The sequence below is a fragment of the Hibiscus syriacus genome, unplaced genomic scaffold, assembly GCF_006381635.1.
Source record: "Hibiscus syriacus cultivar Baekdansim isolate YM2019G1 unplaced genomic scaffold, ASM638163v2 tig00110372_pilon, whole genome shotgun sequence".
Classification (NCBI taxonomy): domain Eukaryota; kingdom Viridiplantae; phylum Streptophyta; class Magnoliopsida; order Malvales; family Malvaceae; genus Hibiscus; species Hibiscus syriacus.
Genome location: NW_024062709.1, coordinates 641,982 through 665,298, shown reverse-complemented (window position 1 = coordinate 665,298; position 23,317 = coordinate 641,982). Strand labels below are relative to the sequence as shown.

General features: G+C 32.5%; 2 pseudogenes; one reads left to right on the top strand and one right to left on the bottom strand.

The window, feature by feature from the left end:
* The first annotated feature begins 5,968 nt into the window (after positions 1-5,968).
* Positions 5,969-9,818, top strand: LOC120121420 (annotated as a pseudogene).
* A 1,276-nt stretch (positions 9,819-11,094) lies between these two features.
* On the bottom strand, positions 11,095-12,550 carry LOC120121366 (annotated as a pseudogene).
* Positions 12,551-23,317: the final 10,767 nt, after the last annotated feature.

The following is a 23,317-nucleotide window of genomic DNA, read 5'->3' as shown; positions in this document are numbered from 1 at the left end:
TTAGACTAAAATGTCTAAATCAATTCATAAAAAAAGGTATAGGAATCAGAATAAATTAGTTTCAATTCAGTGAAAGAATGCGGTATATTGAAATTTATAACAAGTAAAACTCTTGCCCCATTTCAAATTACACTGAAGTGTGAATCAATCTACTTTATTACTTCATCATTTATTTCCTTTCTTTCGTTATCTCTCTCTTTCTTTAGATAGCTTTGTAAAAGCTTAATGCCGTTAGAGTAGCACCCAAACCAGTAATATATGAGCATTTCTTCTCCAAAATATAACTTTCCCAACTATATACACCTTTCAGCTGACTTTAGGTAGAATCTACAAACTGCTGATGACTTCCACAAATGCCCAGCAAATCAGTAAAATCAAAAGACTTAAAACCTAGGGAGGCTCATACATAATCCACATAAAGTAAAACACCATATTAATTTAGACAAGCAAAACTTATGGTTCTGAAAGGTCATATCACCCAACACATTTATCCTAGCACACTACTAGTTTGACCAATTAAATGACCAAAAATACCGTGTCACTCCTGTATCAGCAGCAAACTCAAGTATTTTTTTTCTTGTTATAATCTCCTTTTCAAGAAAATGATAGTATAATCGGTTATTATTCCATGAATCAAACAACCAATTTGTATAAGAAATTATCCAGAAAAACAAATATCCTATAACAAAGTTGTTAGTTTCAGTGAGGTGCTAATCTTGATAACTTATCACCTCATATAGTGAGCTAAGCTTTGAGTGCCTTGTTGAGTTGGCTTGTGTTAAGGACTTTAGGGCGTTCAATATAACATCTAATCTAATCTAATTAAGCTTTCAAGCACCTGAAAGCTTTCTTTTTGACCTCAAAGACGATGTTCATGTATCGACAGTTGGTCAAAAGTCTTATCTATCTCACAATAAGTCGACTAGACATAACTTATATAGTTGGAGTGGCTAGTTGATACATGAGCAATCCAAAGAAGCCTCAACTTGACGCGTACGACGTATCTTGAGGTATGTTAAAGACACCATTAATTTTGGTATTTTATACAAGAAAACAAAGGAATGTTGGGTGATTGGATATTATGACATATATTATGCTAGAGACTATGATATACGACAATCAACAACTTGGTACATGTTCAGTTTAGGATCAGGAGCAATATCATGGTATAACAAGAGACAACCAACAATATCCTTATCAATCACTGAAGCGGAATATCAGTCGACAAAGCAACACAATAAAGTACTTGGTTGAAACAACTAATGAAAGGCCTTCATCAGCCAGGAGATTATCAAGTAAGACTTTTTTACAATAACCTATCAGCTATACATATAGCAGAAAATCCACTCTTTCATGCAAAGACAAAACATATAGTTGTGCACTATCACTATGTTAGTGAGAAAGTCCTTGAAGGGGAGATCAAAATGGTGCCAACAAAGACAAATGAAGTTTTAGATATTTTCACAAAGAGTCTAAGCAAACCAAAGTTCGAGAAATTCATAAAAGTACTCGGAATAATCTGTAAATCATTTATGGAAAGAAGTTTGCCTTGAGTAGGAGTGTTAAAGAACAATGCTTCTAGGATCATTTTGTTTATATATATAAATGTGTAGAAGTATCCATAAAAATCTATATATTTGTAATGTTAAATAGTTAAGATGTTGACATATGTCAACAATCCAATGGCCACTAGAATCTATAAATATGGGTGAATTTTATCATTGTAATAAGAGCGAAAAAGTGAGAAAAGAGTGACAAAGTGTGAGCTAGATAAAAAGAGAACTTAGAGGTAGAGATGAGAAAAATTGTGGGATAAGTGGGTAATATTGTAATTATATTTTGTATCAATAAAAGTGTTCTCTTATTTAAGTTTCCAGGTTAAACATTAGTTGTTTTTATGTTCTTAATGCACTTATGTTAGTTTTATTATATGGTCGACTCTGTCATCTGATTGATATATGATTGATTATACAACCTGATTGATATATGGTATGCTCTGCTGCCTGAATAATATATGGTCGGCCCTACTACCTAAACATTATTGTACACTCAAGATTTATAAAATAAAAGGCTAACCAACGTTAGAGAGTTGATTTAGTGTAAGAGATATATACTAGATCCTCTATAGTGGGTGTGTTTGGTTCGTCAAAGTTTCCAACAAAACCAAAATGAATTAGGCATGTGCATCAGCATCAGTAGGGACCGTGCAATAAGAAAGAAAATAAAAAAGAACCAAATATATCATACAACATTTAAAGCATCAGATAGAATAAGCATAAAAATCAGCAGTGTATTCATTTGATCAATCACACAAGGCTTGAATTTCTTCATTATTTTCATCTTAAATTTTTAATAACAAGATTAAAGAATGTAATATACAACTCTTGGTTACTACGAAAATACATCCAAATGAAACTTTCTTTACATGTTCATATAGAAAGAAACATAAATAAATAGAAACTATCACAATTTACACAATATATCTGATAATGAGTGCTTCCAAGAAGTCGAAATTGATTGGTTCAAGGTAAGAAGATACGTGTATCCCATCCATCACCATGTAGCTGTTTGATGGAGGCTCAATCTCATTTACTTCACCTTTGGAACTCATTTTTAGTATTCGAGCAAAACAAAGAAATAGTGATAAAAACTGTCAAAAGGGTTTAAGGATGGTTTATACTGAACCTTCTCCCACTATGCTATTTATATTTTATCTGATTCTTATTTTTTATATAAAATTAGTAAATTGGGCCAACAATGGAGGGTAAAAACAAATTTTTGACTTTTTATAACAAAACTAATATAACATAAAAAAGAAATTATTAAATTTTTAACTTTATTATTAGGTCTAGTTTTTATTAATTTATTCTTAAATGACTTTATTATTTAAATAAAAACTCCAAAAAGATGTAATTCATACCTAGTTCAAATAATTTTTTTTTCATTTAAATTAATAATTCATTCAGATACAAGAAAAATGTATTTTTTAAAAGAAAAATAGAATATCCGAGATAGTTCAATAATTAATTTTTAAATATATATATATATATATATATATATAGGTAAAAGCGGGAACACAGGGCAGCATGAATGTGAGCATTGTCATTAAGGATTCCCAAATTCATATTTTTATATTTTATATTTAAAGCTTTCATATTTTAATTAAATTCATATTTTTTTATATTTTAACAATTTTTAATAATAAAATTATTACATATTATTACGTTTACATAAATTTCTAGATATTTGCATGATATATTATTACATTTTATCACACCACATTGTAGGTAAAAAGATCTTTTATGTTTCACCCCGATTTTAGTTTTTTTTATATAATTGCATGTTTAAATATTAATCTTCATAAATTCAAAAAAGTTGTAAGTGACTAAAATGAGGAAATTAAAGTCTGAAATACCAATCTAGGATTAAATTAATAAATGGTGAAATCTGAATTTTAAATTGAAAGAAAATTATGGAAAATAAGGACCAAGTTGAATGTAGGGGCAAGATTGGAGTTAAAAATGTGAACTTCAAAGAGACCAATGAGTTCAAGTGTAAATAAACCATATTGATTTAGAAGAGATGTATAAGATGTAATTTAACCATATTCATTTTCTGTGGGTTTATGGAAGTCGTGAGGGACTAAAATTAGTGAACTAAAGTCTGAAATACCAATCTAGGACTAAATCAATACCTGTTAAATTTTGAATTATAAATTGAAAGAAAATTGTGAAGAAATAAGGACCAAGATGGGGGAAAGTTACAAATGTCAACTTCAAAGAGACCAATGACTTCAAATGTAAGATTTAGAAGAGATGTATAAGAATGTATGATTTTGAGCGTGACGAGACTTCAAAACAAAAAGGGATTTAGGCAGTTTGCATTACCAATTACACTTTAGAAGCCATATTTGTCTGAATGGAGAAACGTTTTTCTTTTCCATTTTATTTTTCCTCCACATGTTATTTATCAGTCTTTTGCTTCTATGGTGTGCATTGTCAGCACCATTGGCTTCGTAGCATCGATTGGGGGTCTCGATGCCGAGATTGTCGTCGTCTTTATGAAGGGTGGACAAAGAGATATTGTAATCGTTTGTTTATAAACATATCCGTCGTAATGGACCGTCTACTTTTGTATTACTCATTTGGTTTACCATTAATAAAAGAAGCAGTTTACTTTATATAATATATATAAATATTTAATATTTTTAATTAATTCAATTAATTAGGCCAGTTAGTTTGATTAAAATCGAACTTTAAACACTCCTAAGCCTAAGTAATATAATATAATATAAAATATTAAATGTTTAAAATTTTGGTTAATTAACTGGTTTTGAACCGAATTAATTGATAACCAAAGTTTGAAAAAAAATCATTAACCGTTAATCGACCGAATAAAAAATTAATCGACCGATTAACTGAAAAAAACTTCGGGTTGATCGGTTAAATCGAACTTTGAACACCCCTAATACTATGGACTTTACCCGATGAACTTCAAAGATTATATTATTTTATTTAATTGATAAATAAATATACTATGAATATTTTCTATTATCAAATGAATTTAAATTTAAAGAGTTTTTTAGAACAAGATATGTGACTGATTAGATTCGATCGTAACGATTGGGTCAGTATAGAAGGTTACATTTTATGTAGTAAATATTTTGAAAATTTATTTAAGGATAAAGATTAGTTAAATGATAAATAGTTTATTTATAAATCATATTATATGTGAGTTCGATTTTTTTAATAGTCTAGGGTGATTACAAGATAAATGTTCATAATCTTTTTTAACCATTAACAACGCGCACAGACATCACAAACCAAGTTAACAATCTTAGAGGTCATATGTTCGAGCACCAATGACTGCATAGGGTATTTGAGCGTTCATTGTCAAATGGTTAAGAGTCTTTAGAATATATATTACAACTTGTAATCACCCTAAATCAATAAAAAAATTAACACACACACACCCTGCAACGCAATTGCTCAAACTTAAGACCTCAAAGTAGAACAATATTCCCTTTAAAAAACGGAGCCAAAATATCAACTAAAGGGAGCAAAGTATAAGTAACAATAGAAATTGAGACGGACAAAATAAAACTAAACTGAAATTATAAGGACTAAATAGGTATTTTTCATATTTTTAAGTAATAAAAATTAGGGGAACAGTGGTCCTTTTGAACGAATGTTTGTCCCTACTTTTTTAAATTACTATATTTTCTTCAAGCATTCAGACTATTCAATGGATTTTGTGAGTTTGATTTTTAAACAAATAATTTTTATAATCTCTTATAGAAGTATGAAAAATAATAGTGTTTGTGATAACATACAAGTTGTTATCTAATACATTATTTATTTTTTATGAATATTTAGATATATCATTTATTTGTATAAACTAAATTATTTCAATGAATAAAGAATGATTGTTATTTCTAAAGGTTTCAGGTTCGAGCACCAGCGACTATTGTAGGGTGATTGAACGTTTATTGTTAAATGGTTAAGAGTATTTAAAACATATGCTACTTTATAATTAATCAAAGAAAATATATATCATTTATATTTTTCTAATTGAATGATTAGGGCTAATGTTTAACACGTCTTTGACAACTATCATGTGTGTATTTTTATTGGATAAAATTTATACATTTTTTTCTTTTTCATTATTGTAAAATCAATATGAAACTTGTTACCCAAAAAAATAAATGTGAAACTGTTAGCATTGAGATTTGAAGTTCATAGTGATAGATTGAGAGATAGCCACTATTATCACTTTCAATTTTCAACAAATTTTTCATGGATGAGGTATGATAATACACAAAGAAATGTTGTGAAACACACAAAGGGTGCGTGGACGAGAGTTCCCCAATGACTCTCAGCGGGATTTGGTCTCGAATCCTCACCTCCACATGCTCATCCACTCAACTTGTAATTTCCCTCTTGTTTTTTTTATATGGTTTACGTATGCTACGTGTCATTTCCACGTACCCCACAGTTTTCCTGATATACGGAGTTTTATCTCTTTAACTGGTTTCTGTGCATGCACTGTGGTGCTAAGTCTGCTAACCTAAGGGTATGCTTTTCTTCTTCTTTTGGTTCAGTCTCTTTTCTTTAGGTTAATGATTCTGCTGTAATTCTGTTAACATGATGTTTTCTTATGTTGGTGTTTCTGGTTCAACACTTTTCTCATGTTGATATGTACTTGTTTATATGATTCTGTGTTCTGTACTTGTTTGTGTTTACGTCTTTCACGTTTCCCCGACTTCCTACTTGTGTGATAATACAAACTAAACATGATTTCCGAGAAACCAGATTTAAGTTTGTTCTTAGTTTCCCAGGAAACAAACTAAACATGATTTCCTTGTTTTAAGGCCTAATAGCAAAAGCACTGCTTGTGAATAATGTATTCGGTTATAGAGTTGGCAGTGTAGTTAATGTTATGTGGACTCTTTATATATATATTTTGAATTAATCATTGGTGTCCGATCTATTAATCGATTAATCCATATCGGATACTACACAGGTGAGGGCGACCCTCCCAACCTAGTTTACTCCATTCGCAAACGTCAGGGTTTGAACCCTAACTCTTTATATTTTGTATTTGAGTTGATGAATCTGACACATATTGGGATATAGTACGAGTGTTCAATTTTTCAAATATGAGAAAAAAATTTGTGAGTTTAGTAGTGTTCGTCACTCGTAGTCAAGTCCGATCGAGTAACATAGATTAATGTTTTAGAATTCTCGAGTTCTCGATTGAATAGATACTTTAGATACAAAGATAATAAGAGTTTGTAAATATAGGCAGGACACTTTAGGTATAAAGGTAATAAGAGTTTGTAAATATAGTCACGACGAATGATTTTATGTTAGGAGATAAATTTATAATATTTTAGTATGATAGAAATATATTATTAGTAGAAAATATAAATAAAATCTTTAAAATATATCAGAATATAAAAATTTCAAGGGAAAGAGCGCCTCGGTCCATCACTGAATATAGATACTTATATATGAAATTCTGGGGGTTTGCATGCTTATCTTGTATGCTGTCAACTCTCAAAAATCAATTTCAAAGGTGAAAATGAACCTTCATTTTCTTAACTGGAAGCATGGCTAAAATATATAGAAAACGTAGCTCTAGCTTTAAGTCACCATCTTGTTCTCATGAGTAAATCATCAATCGTACATTATATTGGCATTGTCCCCAAAATGCTAACTAGTTGAGAAAATAATGCAGGCAGAAGACTAAAATTTAAGAGCAAAGATGGAGATAACCAATGTGAGTGAGTATGAGGCAATAGCAAAGCAAAAGTTGCCGAAGATGGTGTATGACTACTACGCTTCTGGTGCTGAGGACCAGTGGACATTGCAGGAGAACAGAAATGCTTTCTCCAGGATCCTGTGAGCTATCTGTCCATCTTTTATTTGAGAAAAAAATAACTTTAGATTTTCGTTCCTTTCTGTTTAAAATGTATAGATATCCATTTCATGAAATCTTTTGTTCTACAATGCTTAGGTTTCGTCCTCGGATTCTCATTGATGTAAGCAAGATAGATATGACTACCACTGTTTTGGGTTTCAAGATATCAATGCCCATCATGCTTGCCCCTACAGCCATGCAGAAAATGGCTCATCCTGAAGGTATGGAACTTCAAAGGATTGTCCTTCTTTGATTGTAAATACATGCATGCTTAAGTAGACAAAACCTCAAGTGGATTAGCTATGGTTGACTTGACATGATTGTTTTTGCTTATTACAGAAGCACTTCCTTCAAGAACATTGCTATGTTTAACAACCTTACTTTTCTAGCTCCTTTCATGGTAGATCTTATTGCATTTACAGGAAGAGTTGAAATTGGATCAGTACATCATGTGCATATCTGATCAGTTTTTTTATCATTAAACATAGTTTAGTGTAAAACAATTTGATTGGTAGTCTAATGAAGAGATCCTTCAATTTTTGACAGGGGAGTATGCAACTGCTAGGGCTGCATCAGCAGCTGGAACAATTATGGTTTTGCTTCAAACTCCAACTTTCCATTTAAATATTTATCCATTAACTAACCCTATCAAGACATTTGTCCTTAGGAAGCATGAACTTTCATTTCGTCAATGATTTATACATATTTGACGATAAAATAAGCTGTTTTATTTAAATGGTCTTTTCAGACATTATCCTCATGGGCCACTTCTAGTGTTGAGGAGGTTGCTTCAACAGGACCAGGCATCAGATTTTTCCAGCTCTATGTAAGTTGGAAATGATAACTGATCTAACTATTCACCCGTGGGGATAAGTTCTTTTAGGCATTATGTAGTAACTGATCTCTGGTGTCCAATCTTCAGGTATACAGAGACAGGAATGTCGTTGCACAGCTTGTGAGAAGAGCTGAAAAGGCTGGTTTCAAAGCAATTGCTCTTACAGTTGATACTCCGAGGCTCGGTCGCAGAGAAGCTGACATCAAAAACAGGTAGGATTATCTCCCTTCGTGTCTCAATCTTCCTTGAAGCATTCTTCAAAACATCTTGTCATGTTTAGTCCAAGTTAGATGTTTGATTCTGTATGTATGAAAGTCGAGTTGCAGTTCAGAATTATTTGATTTGAATATTCTCTTACAGGTTTACTCTACCCCCTTTTTTGACATTGAAGAACTTTGAAGGTTTAGACCTTGGGAAGATGGACAAAGTGAGTAGGTCTTTTTAATTGTTCGGTTATTAACCTAGTTAACAATAATGTAATCTTTCAATTCCAATAATGAGCTTATATTTCCTCTAATGTTTAAGTTGTTCTTTTGAGCCATGCAGGCTGATGATTCAGGACTCGCATATGTTGCTGGACAAATTGATCGTACCCTCAGCTGGAAGGTATATATATATATATATATATATGCATGAGTCCATCAGAAGAGTTTTCGGTTGATCTATAATCCATATTCGATGTTGCGAAAAGAAACCATGCTTGAGATTTCTCATTATAATGATAATGTTTAAGGGAATGTCTAAAGATTCTTTCAGTTAAGTGCAGTGAATAAAATCTTTTGGCCATGTATAGGATGTGAAATGGCTCCAGACAATTACCAGCTTGCCAATTCTTGTGAAGGGTGTACTCAGTGCTGAAGATGGTAAGAAAAGTTGAACTTCTCTTCTTCTTTGGCCGTTTCGATAACATATTCTGATTTTTAAACTGCCTATGCTTCTCTTGCAGCAAGGATAGCGGTACAGGCTGGAGCAGCCGGTATCATTGTCTCCAACCACGGAGCTCGCCAGCTTGATTATGTTCCTGCCACTATCATGGCCCTCGAAGAGGTATGACGATGCTTTCAGATTGTTTCTAACATGAGACAACAATACCAAAACAACATGCTTGACAAATTCCTCAATTCCAGGTTGTGAAGGCTGCACAAGGCCGAGTACCTGTCTTCTTGGACGGTGGTGTTAGGCGTGGAACCGACGTTTTCAAAGCTTTAGCATTGGGAGCCTCTGGTATATTTGTAAGTATTACGACTACCTCATGGAAAGGCATTACACATTGCATTTCGGCATAATATCTGTCTGTGTACATACTAAATGGCACAAGTTGTGAGTAAAGACTTGTTTTGTAATGGTATGAAATCTCAGATTGGACGACCAGTGGTGTTCTCATTGGCTGCTGAGGGGAAGCTGGTGTGAGGAAAGTACTTTCAATGCTGCGTGAAGAGTTTGAACTAACCATGGCGCTGAGTGGTTGTCGTTCCCTCAAAGAAATCACCCGTCAGCACATTGTGACGGATTGGGACAGTCCTCGTGCTCTTCCCACCCCTAAGCTATAGACGCATGGCTCGGAGCATCAACGTCTGCAATCCATTATAGCTTAAACTAATGATGATGTCTTTTATACAATCATGCCTTTTTCTCTGAAGCACAATATTTCTGTTTGAATGGGTTAAAACTTTTTGTAATGATGGTGATCATGGCTACTTCTGCCTTCACTGTATATTCTTTCTTTAAAATAAGATATGGTGGATGCTTGACAATATTACGGTTAACGGAAATTACAGCATCGAATCGATAACTTACAAGAAGGAAAAATTAACCCCAGGAAAGTAAAATCTCTGCAAGTTTCTGTCATAAATACACATAGCTCGGAATTATAATAGGACCTTAACTAATTTATCCTTAGAGCTTCACCTGATTTACAAGTGCTTTGTTCTTGGGGAGTAATGTTACTTGTTAACCATTTATTTTTGAATTATTTGCATTCCAAGAAATAGCATGTAAATGGCCTGCTATTTAGGTCTCAGCTGCATCAGGATAATGGCAAGAAAAGATGGCTATCGCGGTTCTGCTTATTGCTACAATGGATGAATGTCAAGACGAAGCATGCAACTTCATCTTTTATGAGCAGGCCATTGATATACATACAGTTTCATCAGAAGAAGGACAAGTAAAGATAGCTATGATTGCTATCTGCAAAGTTGCAAAATGGGTCAGAACCTCATATGAAGCTGCTTATCCTGGTTCTGTTTATTGCAATAATGAATGCACTACTGTCTATTATGATAAACATTAGCGGTGAACGTCGACCGAAAGGAGAACCGAAACGAAAAAAAGTTACAACCGTAAGATCACGTCCATTGCAGCACTAGTAACGATATGTCTAGTAAAGCTTAAAGCTCTCCCCATTACACGCACTCAGCCAAGGATTGAGTTTCCCAAAAAAAATGAGTCTTCATCAACAAATGGCATGGGTACAAGGTGCTAAAACATTGTTGCATCATTTGTTTACCTTATCATCTACGATGCTCATCAATAACAAAAAATCACTGATATTTCTTGAGGGGGCCAATATTTTAAATGAGAGTCCATTTCCATCATTCACCATCTGTGACTGTTAAGCTATGACTTTTATTCTCGGTAGGAAACCTACGTTCACTAAGGTTATCCGAATTATTCAAGCTCTTCAAAAACAAAATCAGAATGGCTATGTAAGTTGACTTGCTTTGAGGGAAATGAAGTCATCATCTATACAACTTAGAGGAATGGACAAGTTGAGTCAAATCACCCTTTTTGTTCCCCATTTGAAATATCCGAGTCATTGTTCAATACTTATGGCGTTTAAATAAACCAAAGGACTAACCCCCAAAAAAAAAACAGGATTTTCAAAGCTGTTGAAAGTGAGCAAGATATTCCGGGGACAGTATATGCAAACATCCCTCTGGTAAATCTCTCTCCCTTTTAACATGTTAAACAATCTAGAAAATTTGATGCTAACTTGACAAGGCTATTGAATTTGAATTAGGCCTGCTTCTCCAAATCCTTGGAGCATATGAATGTTCCGTGAAAACCATATGGAACTCGAGATGGAAGCTTCACTGTGGCTTCTAGCTGTAAATTCATGGCATTCACAATCTGAAGTTCCGATTTCCAGGTCTTCTAGTCGTGAACGAATGCTAGAATGTAACCGTCGTCTTCCTTCTCCAAATTGGGGTTTCGAGGAAAGAACAAAGGCTCGCCACCGAAACTTTGGTCTCCATAGATATACTTTTTTAGCTCTCCAGTTGAGAGATCAACTTTGGCTAACCCTGACACTTTAGGCCAAGGCTCAGCAAGAGCTAAATATGCAAACCTGGTTTTACTTCCGAGCAAGTTTCGGTTAACCATTCCTGTCTCCAAGTTAACTTGTTCGTAATCCGAAATGACGGGGGTTCGTGTTGACTTGCCGGTCCTCAAATTCAATCGGATTTAGAACACTCTTGAGACTCTCATCACATTCATTGAAAATGGAATCCGGGGGTGTCATGCAGGAGCCAATTACAACATCATCAGTTTCTGGCTCTTCCCAAGCATTCCAGAGATGGAAACAAACGCAATCAGGTGCTTCAATCCACTTAATCCCAGAAGCATCAGTGGCATTCTTTGCCAATATCCCAACATCTTGTTCTTTTCATAAACAACCGGGGAACCACCATGAATCATTTCGGCAACTTGAACACCACTTGGTGGTCGGGGATCACCGCGAAGTTCTCGGTGATTGCAAAATCGTGCATCGTTGTCGGACCATCGACTGAAATTTCAACATCAGGTGATTTCTTACCTTCCGACGAAAATCGGAAGTACTTAAGGTATGGCTTTCGGATAACATCATAGCTAAGAGCAAAGAATTCACCGGTTTCAGGATCAACCTTGGGGTGAGAAATCACAGTAGATTTCAACTGACCATCAAAATCGTATCGGCCGACCGTATCCAAGTCACCGGACGGAGTGACACGAACGTGGTAAGGCAAATCATCTTCAGACATAGCAAGGAGATGACCATCATAGCAAGGAGATGACCATTAAAGTAAACAAGTCCAGCGTTTGCAACGCCAGTGCCATGGCTCGGATCAACAAGCCCGAACAGGCCACGAGCATAGAAAAGCAACAGTCTAGCTATGCGTGACCATGGAGTTCACCGATCACCTTGGGAAAAACCGGACGAGCCAGAGCTCGTTCTTGAACCATTAAAGTAAACAAGTCCAGTGTTTTGCATAAATTTAATATTAGATCTCGCGTTTTTGCAGAAAGCAAGTCCATTTAAACGTGTTTTGTATAACGCAAATAGTCCTACACGGATAGTTTAGGAGTATTTTTTTCAAATAATGGTTGACGAGAGGTATTTTCTAACTAATAAATATTTGGGGGTTTTAATTTAATAATGCCATAAGTGATTTTAATAGGCATAATGACAAAAAACATCCTTAATATTTCATAAATTTTAGCATCATTTTAGCTCCAACATTTCATTTTGAGACAAAAACCTTTTAATAGATAGAAATTATTAGTCGACTAACGGTCAATACAACTCGTGGACTAAGCAAACTTATGTGGACAAAGATGCTAACGTGACTAGGACTGTAAATAAGACAAGACATATTGTGAACTACTTGAGATTGACTCGATCAAAATTTGGTCAACACTCGAATTGAATAGAATCAATTCGAGCTCGAACTCGACTCAAATTCTTAATGAGCCGAAGCGAGTTACTTGATACTCAACTCGAAAAGCTCCCGAGCTACTCGAAAAAAATAAAATTTTAAAATTATAGGATTTTTAAATTAAATTATTAATAATATTGACATTTATATGTTATTTAAAAAAATAAAATATAAGAATTTCATGTGCTTAATTGAGCTTGATATCAAGTTAAACTTTAATAATTGATTTCAAGTGAAATTTGAAAATTATAAACTTGTGAGCTTTTGAATTGAGTCGAGCTTCAATTCTATATTTCAAGTTCGAGTCAAACTACACAAACACGGCAAGGTGCGGGGATGCTATTATTATTAGGAGTGTTCGGTTTGCGGAAAAGAACATTATCAAGGGGGAATAATCTTTTTCGAAATAACATTCTCACGTTTGGTTCACTAAAAAGATTATTGTTAAAGAATAATCTTTTCCCAGTAGCAATATTTTTTTGGTTAAAATTGAGGGAATATCATTACTTCCAAATTCTTATATATTAGACAATTCTATCACTTTAGACAATAATACACTTAGACTAATGATTTTTTTATAATGATACTTTCCAATTCTTATTTTTTATACTTTACTCAAAATTATAAATATAATAATAAAATACAAAGAGTTTAATTTAATAAAATATTAATAAATTTAAATATTTAAAATTATTTTATATTTTAATATTCAACATATTAATTATTTATAATTTTATGAGGTGAAAAATAAAATGATTGTAAAAAAAATGTAATTATTTAAAATAATATCTAACTTTAAGTTATTAAAAATAATTCTTATACAATGAAAAATAATATTTTTGAACGCTCAAGATCATAATATTATTTTTTCATATTATATTATATTTATATAAATAAATATGATACTTATGAAATTTTTTTAAAATATAAGTTTAACATACTAATTATATATTAAATGTATTTTTCCCCAAAATTTAGATAATATAACGATTAAAATATTTCTATAAATTTTCATTTAAATATTTATAATTTAATATTAAAGTTTAACTTTTTTTAAAAACATATATCACAAGGATTATTTGGTAAAATATATATTCAAGTAATCTAATATTCCTCTAATCAAATACTGTAATTTTACATTCTTATTAAACAAATCAAATAAGGTAATACAATATACCTATAGTAATCTTATATTTCAATAATATTATTCTCAAATGTTATTCTCAAATGTAATCTTAAATTTCGTTAACCAATCTGAGTTTCCGATAATTTAAATAAATTTTATTTTACCGAAATCTTGGACGGGACGATCTTACATTGAAAAGTGTGTTGTAATTTAAGTTATTTTTAATGGTATGTAAGATTTTATAATTACAGATGAAATGAGAGGATATAGAAGCGAATGTATCTTTCAAAATTTTAATCTCTATATAATTTAATTTTTTTTTATTTTTAATAATTTAATTTTACAGTTATAAAATTTTGTAATTTCACGTTATCTTAATCTTCAATATATTTACTAAGATTTGCACTTCTACACTGGCATAAAATTTGTGTTTGTCTCTATTCACAATGAATTATATTGTTTGATTTGATAATATTGTCTGATGTATTATTTAAGACTATTCGATCGAATTGAATCGATTTGAAAAAACAATTTAATCGAATTTATTAGTAGTTTTTATCATTTAAATTTTATTATAGAATATAAATAAAATATATGTATAAAACAAATTATAGGGAAAACAGAAGATGTGAGAAAAATATAAAGAAATAGATGATATTAATAACTAGCCTTTATCGACCACCACTTAAATTTACTATTTTAACTAATAGAAGAGATTTAGAAGAAAGGGGGAAAATTAAAACTACAACTTAACTTAGAATAAAGGCTTAATTAGAAAATAAATGCCTAGATTATACATTTTTCTTAAATATTTGTCTAAACTTTTTTCGATTCATCAAGGTGCCTAATATTACGAATGTTACTACTTTAGGTTCTCGAGTCGTAACAGCCATTAAATTATTTTGTTAAAGAACAATTGTCACCTTTATAAAATTTTCAAAATTTTATTTAAATTAAAAACTTAAAAATATTATTATATTTAACAAAAAAATATTTTTCTCTAAAATACAAACAAATATTAAATCCCTAACCCTAACCCTTATTTCTCCATACTACCGTCAGTCACCACCACTGCTGCCACCGTCGACCAATCACTCACCCATTATCCTCGTCCTTGTTGTCACCACGTTCGCCAAACAAAACCCTTTAAATCGCCAAACACCAAAACCTTTTTAAATTGCCAAATACCTTGTTGTCATTGTCGCTCTCCCTATAAATCGAGATTCAATGGTTGTTCGTCGCGTGGGTAGTTTTCCGGTGGAGGTAATGTCGAGGGTAGGTTCAATAGATGACGACTGAAAGGGAGGCGACGACGTGGATATAAAGATTAGATTTAGGATTTTCAAAGTTTGAGATTCTTTTTAAGATTTTTGAAAATTTTGGGACATTTATTAAAAAAATATAAATTTAAGGTTTTTTAAATAACATTTTCAAAATTACCTAAACATGACACGTGTCATTTAACAAGAAACTTAACCGTTACGGCTCAGGCACCTAAAATGGTATCGTTTGTAACGTTAGACACCTAGATGAATTGGCAAAAGGTTTGGGCACCTATTTGAGAAAAACATTAATTTGAGCACTTTATTTTATAATTGAGCCTAATATAAAATTGGCAGGGTTTCGAAGTCTTGCAAAATAAAATTGATTTTATTAAATTAACTTGTAGTAATAGTGAGATCGGATCGAATCTCAAGAGAGCTGAAATTATTATCTCAATGTTAAAGCAATAAAAGTAAAATGGAGAGTTTTGGTTTATGAAACTAAAATCAAGAAATAAAACTAAAAATAAAAATAACGAAAATCAATTCTTACCAAACTTCCAATTCAAAGATGTGTCATTCATCCAACTGTAATTTTGATTATAGGCATAAAAGATCGATTTTCAATATCAAGTAATCAATCACTTGGTTGGAACCGTAACAAGTATGGTTCCCCTTTTATAATTGATTAGCCTACTCATTTGTAACAAGGATTCAAATCAAATCTTATTATTAATGATAGCATTAAGGATCGTGAGAATGACTAAAATAAAATCAATTAATTTCGTACCTTTATTTTCCCATAGACTATCATGTGTGATGCGAAGTTCGGATAATAAACTGTAAGTCTATAACGAACATAAATCATGAGACTTACCCCTTGCTATTTATGAATAGCGTATATAGAAAACTCAATATCGAGTTAAGTCATCAATTCAATCAATATCAAGAATTCATAAAAATAAGAACAAGAAATAAAGATTACTTGGATTAAAGAAGAAATACTAGTTTAGCACAACCCTCACAAAATTACAGCGAATTGTTTCACCCTTGAAACGAAAATAAAAACTTAGTCACTCATGGTGGAATAGAAACACAAGAGAAAAGAAGAAGAAGTTGTGCTGTTGAGAGATATATCTAAAGGGGACTGGGCTTTTTATGTAGAGAGCCAAAACCCTAAAAAAAGTAAATTTCCTTTAAATGAGTCTAAATCAAACAACGAAAAAACTAAAATAAATATAACTCAAAATAAATAAAGTCTTAATAGAAAAGAGATTGATTCTTGATCAGATACTTTCAAAATAATGGAAATATCCATAAAAAATGAGTTTCATCCTGGAGTTGACTCCCAAAAGTCAGATTCTTCATATCAGATATCAATCGCGTGTAAATCAGAAGGCATGGTCACGTCTTATCGAAGATAGTCTTCTATTCAATTCTACATTCTTTCAAAAGACTTGATTCTCACATATAAGTCTAACAACATGTTTTTTGAGCAAAATTTCATCATTGCATCCATATTTCACCTCCTAAATCAAAACAAAAATAATTTTCACAATTAAACTCAAATTCTAATAAGGATACAGAGGAATTAAACATAAAAAATTGTATACAATTATAACTTATCAAAAATAAAATAATAATGATAATTTAATAATAAATTGATATTAATACAATTCAGTTATAACTTAATTTTGATAAAATAATTATTTTTTTGGGGGGATGTGAATATTTTAATAAAATAAAAGGAAACTTGGAAGTTTTAGTAACTAAATGCGTATATGATACTTGGAGCATTGACATTTTATCCCAACAAGTCGACATTTTGATTTGTTTAATGTAGTGTGAACTTTAGGTTTTCAAAACTTATTATCAACAACCAACTTAATTAATTGAAAACCGAATCTAAAATAATGTTAATTACCTTGTTATTTCAAACGGCCATATCTGCTTGGTTCAAATAATGTGAACATTAAGGTATTTGTATTATGCTCACGTCATCTTTTGTTTTAATTATTATTATTTTGTTATTTTCTTTTGGTGTCTTGTCCGCTGTCTCATATTTTTTATAGTTTGCTATTTTTTTTTTTTGGTTACAAGATTAAAAGAGCTAATTGCTATTTAGGTTCTAACTCCTGACTGCATCTTGCCTTGGATTAGCGAGGTAATGACCTCCGGTGGATTCCCCCATTCTGAGAGACCACCTTGCAACGTGTAGCCATAACAAGCTAGACTGTCCACCACCCTAGTAGCTTCCCGGGGAATGAGCTTAAGCTGAATATTCCAGTTTTTCCGCAGAAACTCTCGGATTCTCCAGATTAACGTCAGCTCATTTCATTGGCTTTGAGCGGTAACCAGTCTGATTGCTTCCGCATTATCCATTTCCACCGTGAGTCGATCCGCTCCTTGCTTCCAAGCCAAGTACAATCCATCCAGAAGGCCCCAAAGTTCCGCATGAAGGACCGAACAGATTCCAATGTGACAGCTATAGCTCATGATACAGTCTCCGGTCTGGTTACGGCTGATTCCTCCACTAGCTGCGCCCATTGTACTTTGGTTTATTGCGCCATCAGTGTTGAGTTTTAGAACGCCTGGTTCTGGGGGGGTTCCAGGTTTGATTCCTCCATGGCCGAGCGATACTTGAAACGCGATGCATCAATCTTGCAGCGATGGACACAGCCCAAGCTCAAGCGCTCTGTATGATCGCCTCCGTCAACCAGCTATCTCCATTGAATATAAAAGCACAACGTTGTTTCCATATCTTCCAGCCACCAGGTCATTATCCTGAACATGTGATTCCACTTGTAGGCTGAAGCATCGGAACAAGCATTATCTTTTAGGTTACAATTCAGCCAATCAAAGAGATTAAAAGTGAAGAAACTCCCTGCATTTTATCATGGAAGGATTTGCAACCAGATGTTCCTGGTGTTTGAACAATCCCGGAAGGCGTGGAGAATACTCATGCCTACCGCAAATCTGACAGGAGGGATCCAGTGATATATACCACGTCTGGTTCTCTCAACGTTAGTTAATAGTCTTTTCCTCAAAATGAGCCAAATGAAATTTCTGAAGCGTTGGGGGCCTTCAAACTGCCAAGCCAGGTTCCACGTGGTGTTTCTAGGCTCCCAGACATCTTGGTGGAGCGCTTGGTATGCGGTTTTGACCGAGCAAATCCCTGCCGGATTCCAAAGCCAAGTCAGGTGGTCTGCTTCCTCATTGTTGGTTAGAGGGGGAATAGCAGTAATATCTCGTATAATGTCCTCCTCCACTACTAACTTAAGCTTATCCAAATTCCACGTACCATTAGCAGTAATGAAATCGCTCACCATTACATCCAGGTTGTTTACCTGAGCACCAAGGCTCCTCTCCAAAATCGGGCGTCTACATGGAATCCTAGCATCTCTCCAAAAGTTAGTGTTATGACCACTTCCGATCGACCAGCAGGTATTGTTGCGCATGAAGCACCAAACTTTGGAGAGGGGCCGCCAAATGAAAGAGCAATTCGTGGAATTGATTTGAAGGGGAATTGATCTGAAGGCTTCATTTCTAAAAATTGAGAGGCCGATACCAAGACCCCCATCAGCAGTTGGTTGACAGCATGAATCCCAGTTGACAAAAGGGCCATCTTAGGATGATCATTCGATCCACCCTAAATAAATTGACCGGCAATCATTTCGATTTTTTCACACACTCCGTCACAGTCTGCATGAAGAAATTAGGGATAGCAAGCAAAGTAGATTTAAGTAATTCGACCAGCCAGAGAAAATTGCGTAGCCGTCCAGTTGTTCAACTTATCTTGAACTTTGTCCACGATGAATTGAAAAGTACTTTTAGTCACTTTGCTATGGAAAAGAGGTATGCCTAAATATGTGCCAAGATTGGAAGAGCGATGAAACCATAAATTAGCACAGACATCAAGTTGCTCCGGCACATTATCAGAAAAAATGATTTTGGTCTTATTGTTGTTGACCTTGTGCCCCGAGAATCTGCTAAACTGGTCGAGGATCGCCCGGATGAGAGAGGTTTGATTGCTATTCGCTTTACAGACTACAAGGAGGTCGTCAGTGAAAAAATGTGTGAAAGCTTAGGGCCTCCCCAAGAAAGAACCATGGAATACTAAAGATCAACATTTTTTTCTGAAGCAATCATCAATCTAAAAACAGAATGGGATAGATAGAAAGGACATGAGAACAGTTGTATTCTTAATTTTTTGATTTTTTATATAATTTAAATCCTTTTTTTTATATATACAATCTAATTTTATTTTTCCTAAATTCAATTAAAACATATCTGTATTCAATTCAATTACCCATTTTTAAATTGAATTAAACCGACCTCCGTCCATTGTTTGACTTGGAAATTTTTCGTTTTAATTAAAAAATGTAAATTAGAATCTATCAATCGAGCTAAATGATAAAATAGAATATTGTTCTTCCTAAAGATTCTAAGTTATAACTTCGTTTATAGAGTTTGAGTTGTCAATAAGACAGTAAAATTCTAAATAAATACTACTTTATAATCACATATATTATTAGAAAAATAATATATTTAAAAGATAATTTAATGTTTTATATTTTTGGCAAAAGAGTATATGAGGCCCCTGTACTCTTTGGGGGGACCAATGTGGCCCTCGAATATTTTTTGTATGACCCTCGAACTTAGAAAAAGAATTCAATGTGATCATTTGACAAACGACTTCCGTCGTTGACCGTTACAATATTGATGTGACACTTCATGGTGATAACATGGCAATCTACGATAGTTGGTGACGTAGTTGATGGTGTGACAAATGAATTAAATTGATTTATTTTCAAGTGAGCCAAATTGATTTTTTTAAGTTTAATGGTTTATTTTATTTTAAAAAATACAAATATTTTAATTTAAAATTTCACAAATATATGTTAAACCCTTTAGTCCTTTGATTTTATTTCAGCTCATCTTAAAATTTGATTCTTTCACTTAAGCATTTTGTTCTCATCATTGTTGGTATTAGTGTCATTATGTTAGAACACATAATAATGTTAGGAAACATGGTAAAGCGTAGATATTTTAAAGTTAGTTGCAAATTTTGATATATCTAAAGAAAATTTTAGTATTAGTATGTTATGATATTAAAAAGATATTTATGAATTAATAAATATATGATTAAAATAATATAAATTTGATTAAATAGAATTATTTGTAATGCAATATAAATAATTGTTGAGACTCATTTCATCCCTATTAGTATAGAAATTTTACTCTTATTATTTTTAAATGATGTGTTCTTTTCTTGTATACTTGATATTTTATTTTTTTTTCTTTTTATTCATGTTTAAATTTTCTTAAATTTATATTAAAATTTTATTGATTTTAATATTTTTATTTAATAAATAATATTAATAAATTAATGGTATTTTTATATTTAAATTTTTAATATTTTTATGTTTAAATTTAAAATATTTGTATTTATTTTTAAAAAAATTAAATAAGCCCTTAAACTTTTTTAAAAAATCAATTTGACCTTCGAACTTGAAAAAAAATCAATTTAGCTTATTTACCACATCACCAGCCACCATGGATGTCACGTTAGTATGTGGACCGTTACATCAGTATTGTGAAGTGCACGTCAGCGTCGTGATAGTCAATGATGGAAACTGTTGGTCAAATGGCCACATTGGATTCTTTTTCTATGTTCGAGATAAGTGCAAAAAAGATAAAGGGCCACATTGATTTTTTTTAAATACAAGAGCCTCAGGTACCTTTTTGCCTGTATTTTTTCTATTCAAAACCTTAGTGGGTCAATTAACAAATTTAGGCCCAAAGACCTTATATTCAAAGGTAGCCCTCAAGATTTTACAAAGTATATTTCGTTCCCCTGCTAATGCGTTTGATTCAACCATTAGTGTAAGAATTTTGTTCTAATTCAAAGAACATGTTAAATCCTCTTTTAACAAATAAGATAAGTGTTGAAAACATGATCTGATTCATTAAGATTGAGATTGCTTAAAATGATATTATGTATATTTTGAAAATTAGTTAGTGGGTCAAAATAAATGTGTGAAGAGAAGAATTATTTTACTTTATTTAGTTATTTAATCATGGAAGAAGAGCTAACTCTAATTTACATCAAAGTTCATCAGTCAATCAAATGATTAATTTGACAACTATATAAATTTTTGTAGATTCCAGCAACTATCCTCCTGCAGAAACTCCAGCAACAGATGGAGCAACAGATGGAGGGAAATGGGGTGTAGAGATCATGGATCAGAGGTGGCTGAAGCAGGGACTAGTTACACATGCTCTGACTTTACAGAAGATACCGGAGGGAACTCTACAATACCACCAAAAGATGAAATAAGGGGCTGCATTCAGAATGTCCCCGCTCCCGGGCCCATTGTTCCAGAAAGTTACGAGGAGCAGATGATGCTGGCAATGGCTGTACCTCTGGCCCAACCTAGAGCTATGACAAGCGGTCCCGGAGTTTCATGGCAATAGTTATATGGACAAGCTTCCACTGATCTTGCTTCTCCAACAAATGATACTGGCAATGGCTGTTAACTAGCCGGGTCCCGACTCTCGACCTCATGCAACTAGTTTATAGGTCAAGGTAGTGATGATCCTTTCTCTACCAAACACTATTATCATTCCACGTATATACATGTAGATAGATAGATAGATATTAGAAAGTAAAGATATGATTGTAGCAAATGAAAGGTAGTTTTACATCCTATGGATCCCCATTGCCTGATTGATTTCGTTCATTAACATCTTCATATTTGTTTCATATTTTAGTAGAAACCACTAGTCTTATTAAAATGTGAAAAATATCCACAATTACAATAAGGTTTACAATTAAATTCGTAAACTAAATACGTAATTTGGACATTTTATTATAACATTGAAACATAAACTAAACTTTAGGTTTCCTTGATTTCGTTACATTTCCTTGTGTTGCTGTTGCTACTGTGAAGTTAATCTGAAGCAGTCTGCTGTGAATCGGATTTTTGATCCAATCCCAGATGTCTTCCTGTTTTGATAATGCTGATTCAGTGGCCTTCTTTGCAGGTGAGCAGTTTCCATTGGTCTGCTCGATTTTTGAAGGAGTCTAGGGTTTCGCGTGTGCCTGTTAGTTTTTGGCTTTCGTTTACTGCTCATCGTTTACGTGATCTGGTCCTTGATGGTTTGAATATTGAGCCAATGATTTAAATAGTATTCGTGGTCATATTTTCGGTCGTATAACATTTATTGTGGTTGCGTACATAACGGATGTCATTGCGGTTATTGCGAGTGTCCCGGTCGTGAATTTTTTTAAAATTTTGCACAACTTATCCTAAAACATAATAATTATAATTATAAAGAGTCATTTTTAATGATTTTTAGAATGTTTTCTAAGTGAAAATGACATATATATAATATAATTTAATCAAATAGAAGACTTTAAAAATCTAGTGATATGATAAGATAATTAATTAATGATTACATTTAAATACATTGTTATTTAAAAGAAATAAGACTATCAACATACGGAAAACTAAAAGAAATTAAAATGCATAAAAATAAATTTTGTTATAACTATGAGACAAGAGATTCTTTACCGATTTAATTAAAGAGTTATCATTCACTGAAAAACTCAAGAATAATATATATATATGAACAATGTATATCTCAAATGTAAGTAAGAAAAACAACACATGCCTCATGCAATAATTAAAGAAAAAAACATACCAATCACAAAATTACCAAAAGAAAACAATCTTCGTTAAAGAAAAAACAAAAAGTATGACGTACAATAATTAAAATAGTGCATACCTCATGTAACCTAACTATGTTAAGATGTTCAACAATATTCATTATGAATGTCTCTCTTTTAATCTAAAATCAATCGAACAAAGTAAATTAAAATGTAAAAAAATGTTAACTAACAAATAGCATAGAGAAATAGTTTCTTTTGATAGGAATAACATACCTTATAAATGTCTAGTAGCAGTTTCACCAT